The 4,792-nt window shown below is 48.9% G+C and overlaps 1 non-coding gene across 1 annotated transcript; it reads left to right on the forward strand.

Annotated features, from left to right (window-relative positions):
* Positions 1-4,239: 4,239 nt before the first annotated feature.
* LOC147820858 (U6 spliceosomal RNA) lies at positions 4,240-4,346 on the forward strand. Its single transcript, XR_015448108.1, has one exon. It is a non-coding gene; the product is annotated as a U6 spliceosomal RNA (small nuclear RNA).
* Positions 4,347-4,792: the final 446 nt, after the last annotated feature.

Consider the following 4,792-nt stretch of genomic DNA (forward strand, 5'->3'; position numbering starts at 1 on the left):
AAGAAACATGTGCTGGGTGTGGTGGTACATATCTGTAATCCCAGCAATCTGGGAGGCTATGGCAGGAGGATCACAAGTTCAAACCCAGCCCGAGCAACTTAGCAACTTGGCGAAACTCTGTTTTAAAATTAAAATTTTTATTTTATTTCATTTTATTTTATTTATGAGACAGCGTCTGTAATTCACACTGGCCTTGAACTATGTAACCCAGTCTGGTCTTGAACTCGTGGTGATCCTCCTGCCTCAGCCTCCTGAGTGTTGGGATTACAGGTGTGTACCACTATGCCTGGCAAATAAAAAATTTTTCAAAAGGCTGGGGATGTGAATCAATGCAAAGGCCCTGGGTTTAATCGTCAGTGCTGCCTCCAAAAAAGGAAAAGGCAAAAGAAACATGTGACTTGTGAAGAGGCATGCCTTCATCAACAAGCAACTTCCCCTTCTCTCGTCCCATAAATTCCCCTACTACCAACCCACGAGGGAGGCAGATTTGAGCTTATAACTCTTGACCTCTTTGCTGGTCAGCCACTCAATACAGCTCTCTCTTTTTGCAAAAACCTAAGTGCCATAGTGTCTTAACTTACTTTTCTTGTTGCCAAGACAAATCCCCAATGCCCAAAGCTAAAGGAGGAAAGGTTTATTTAGCTCACAGTTTGTAGAGGTTTCAGTGCCTAATTGGCTGGTTCCAAGGCAGAGTAGTGTGGCAGACAAGCATTGCAGAGGAGAAACAGCTCATGGTGGGCAGAAGGTAGCAAAGCAAGCAAGGGACTACCACAGCTCTTTCTGTCTCTTCTATCTTATCCAGACTACTTAGGGTGGGTAGCATCCTTAATCCTAGTGCCCTTGAGCCTAACATTGCACCATGAATCAATCCCAGTGTCACACACTCTAGATCCAGTCACCTCTGAAAAAGCCCCACCTATGACCACATGAGCCTTTGGAGAGACATCTAAACACAAGCCATAACACAAAGGTATTGGCTTCTATGCCCCTTGGTCAGTGAGCAGTTGCCAGATAATAACAAGTACCATTTATTGAGAGTTCATTACAAATCAGTCCTATTTCAAGTGTTTCTTACAGATATCCCGTTTAATCCTTATAACAACCTCCCTTGAGAAAGAAACTGGGTCACAGAGAAGGTAAAAAACTTGCCTAAGTTCACACAGCTAATAAGTAGCTAAGCTGATATTCAAATCCAGGCAGACTAATTACAATTGCATACTTCTAACCTCAGTGTTCTGCTGCTTCCCTAAGCATCCTAGCTGCATACCAAGGTTGAAGGTCACAGAAGTTGGAGTGGACTGTAGAACCTCAACTGGGCCTTGAGGACTGAGTAGGCTTGGGGCAGGAGCTGGGGGGAAGAGGAGGGTCCCCCAAAAGGGGTGGATGTAGGGAGAGTCCAGATATTGCAAGAGTGGATACAATGAGCAGCACTTGGTTACAGCAGTGTTTCGTATGTCCAGAACAAAATTTGAAAAATCTGAAAAACCTAGAGATTTTATTTAAAATTTGGGGCCTCTGGACAAATTGGAGTATCTGGCAACTTTGAGTCTGCTATATAGTCTGAATGTTTGTGGCCCCCATTCATATGTTGAAATCCTACTCCCCCACACACATGGTGATATTAAAGGTGGGGCCTTTGGGGGCTGTTTGGGTCACTGGAATAGAGCCCTCCTGAATGAGATTAGTACCCTTATCATCAAGATTCAGGAGAGGCTTTGCTCCCTTTTGCTCAGGAGGACACAGAGAAGACAGGAATCTATGAACCAGATTCAGAATCTGCCAATTCCCTCTTGGACTTCCCAACCTCTACAAGTGTCAGAAGTACAGTATTCTGTTCTAGTGGCCCAAACAGACTAACATAGGCGGTTACTCCTGCATGGGCACAATGGTGGGAGTTGAGGAGGGTCACTTGCCCCCTCTAAACTAGGCATGCCACTCCTATTCTCCACCCACTTTTGATTGTACCCCCAATCAGCTCACTTCTCTCATTTCCCTTCTCTACCTGGCCCTACCAAACAAATGACTTCCTGACCTCATAGAGACAAAGACTGTTGGGAACCAGAGAGGAGCCCTGGGTGCTCTAGGAGTGTCAAGTAGCAGCATCCTACAAGACGAGGCAGGTAGCCTGCCATAGACAATCAAGTCAGAATTCCTGGAGGGGGGGCCTGGACATTCATATGTTTTAAAAGTTTCACGGTGATGCTAATGTGCTGAGACAGTGTCACAGTCAGGATTGAAAATGTGCTGATCCTCCAGCATCTTCAGGAGTGAAGCTGAGGCAGAGCTGAGAGCCAGTCCTGAGGTGGTCGCTACATGGGTGTGGCCTCGTGCTCCAGGACCTGGCAACAAGGAAGCAGGGGACAGTCCCATGTGGGCCACCATTCAGTGCCTACTCACTGACACTACTGACAACATGTAACCACCTCCTTCCTTCCACACACCTGCCTGTTGGAAAGCATATGTCAGAGTATGTGACTTTCAAGATTGGTTTCCGCTTAACCTAAAACGCATGGATTCCCACACACCTCTGCTTCAGGGTCTCCATCGGCATGGGAAAGTTTTCTCAGGGCTCTCAGCCTCACTCCTAAAAGAGAGGCCTGGGGTTCAGCACATTTCCAATCCTGCCTATGACACTGTCACTAAACATCCATTTTATTCTGAAACATTTCAGACATGCAGGCAAGACACACGTAAGAAAATATGTAGAAAACACCTGTGTTCCCATCACCCAGCTTGGTCAATTTTTCATAGAATTGCACAATTTGCTTCTCATCTTGATTTAGTAATAAAACAACCCAGAAAGATAAGGGTCCCATTCTCCTTCCTCTCCTGCCTCCCCAGAGGAGTCCCTTTCCTGAATCTAGTGTGCCCCATTTCCATGCATGCTTTTACCGAATATTTCTTATGAACTCCGTTTCAGAAAGGAGGAAATCAAGGCTGGAGGGAGTGAAGGGGCTTTGCCCAAATCACACAAATCAACTCCATGGTAGGTGGCAGAGCCCAGGAGCCCCAGGACAAGGTACCAGGTAGTCACCTCCCAGCATGCTGGCCCTGCAGTGCCCCCGCTGGGGACCTCCCACCCCATCATTCTGTCAACACCTCCTTTACAGGCAGGGCTCGGCCACACCAGGCCCAGCACAGCCCAGGCCTGAGCAGAAACTGTGCCCTCCTCTTCAATCCCCCAGTTCCTGCTCTGCCTAATGGGCCAGGCTCCCCCAGACCCCTGCCAAGCCCTCCTCTGTTTCCTATCTGGGTCACTGCCCAGCCCAGCTCCACCCCCACCCCCAAGCATAGGGCCTGTCTGTGCAGCCCTTTCCCCACGAGGCCGCTGGGGGCTAGGGTGAGGCCGCGCCTGCGATTCTGTTCTGTGGGTCCTCCTGGCTTAATGAGCATGCTGCTGGAGCGGCTGGCTGGCCAGAGGTGCTGGGCAGGCACCCAGACACGCTCCCTGGGCCCCAAACCTCCCCCTGCCTTCCTCTCCCCCTCCCGACTCCTTGCCAGCAACAGAGCAGGCCTGTGTGTGGTGGGAAGGAAGGCAGCGGGCGACACCTACATGCTGAGGAATTGGGTGGGGAGAGGCGGGCAGCACATGCAAAAACACAGGGGGAATTGCTCCCCATACCTGTGAAGGAAGGGAGGTGGCAGGGGAGGAAATGGCTATTTAGGAAGCACCTACTTACAAGCTGCTATGTGTTAGTCTAGCTAATCCCCATAGCCACCCTATGTGGGAGACAGGATGGGTCCCTGGGCACAAAGAAGCAAAATGAGTTGGGTGGGATGGAGTTAGAGGAGCCAGGCCCCCAGATAACAAGTAGGACCAGGAATTGGAATCCAGGCCCATCTTTCTCCAAGTGCCCTTGTAAGGAACCAGTGTGATTCCACACACCTCTCTCTTCCCTGAAGGCCTCTTCCCTCCAAGAAGCCCCTCTCTATATGGGAGAGTGACCAGTATGGATGGAAGCAGAAGTGGAAAATGTGGATAGGCAACAGTCATAGTCTAGTCTGCATTACAGAGCCCCAGCCTCAAAGGGAATAGCTCCCACTTCCAGAGATTTCTGATGACAGGCATTTCCCCTTCCAGTCCCCAGCCCCACCCCAGGCACACCCTGCTTCCTCCTGGACCTCATTTTAGGGCACTTCTCTTCTTGGCCCCTAGGGAGCCCCAGGGCTATCACCTGTAGGACTAGGGGCCAGCTCTGAGTGCTCTGAGATGTGGATAACAGCAAAAGCCTTACAGAGGTGCTCGCTTCAGCAGCACATATACTAAAATTGAAAAAAAACAGAGAAGATTAGCATGGCCCCTGCGCAAAGATGACACGCAAATTCGTGAAGCGTTCCATAAAAAAAAAAAAAAGCCTTGTAGAGAACTTAATAGGTGCCACTTGATGCACATCCACTGGTTTTTAGTATATGTGCTGCCGAATTGCACACATTAACTGGTTTTTGTTTGTTTGTTTTATTTTGGTGCTAGGGATCCAACCCAGGACCTTTGCAATGATCTGTGTCTCCAACCTTTTTTTTGAGACAGGGTCTTGCTAAGTTACCCAGTCTGCGCTCAAACCTGCAATCTTCCTGCCTCAGCCTCCCAGAGTGCTGGGATTACATGTATGCACCACCATGCCCTCGGATTTTTTTTTCTTTTCTTTCTTTTTTGTACTAGGGATCAAACATGGGGCCTTTGCATTGAGCTACATACTCACAAATTTTTTGAGTCAGGATCCTGGTAAGTCACCAAGTAGCTCAGACCAGGCTTGATGTGAATCTCCTGCTTTACCTTCCCAGAGACATTAAC

This window comes from Heterocephalus glaber, unplaced genomic scaffold, assembly GCF_053883595.1.
Source record: "Heterocephalus glaber isolate CG9 unplaced genomic scaffold, H.glaber_assembly_v1.0 deba00001790, whole genome shotgun sequence".
In the NCBI taxonomy this organism is placed as follows: domain Eukaryota; kingdom Metazoa; phylum Chordata; class Mammalia; order Rodentia; family Bathyergidae; genus Heterocephalus; species Heterocephalus glaber.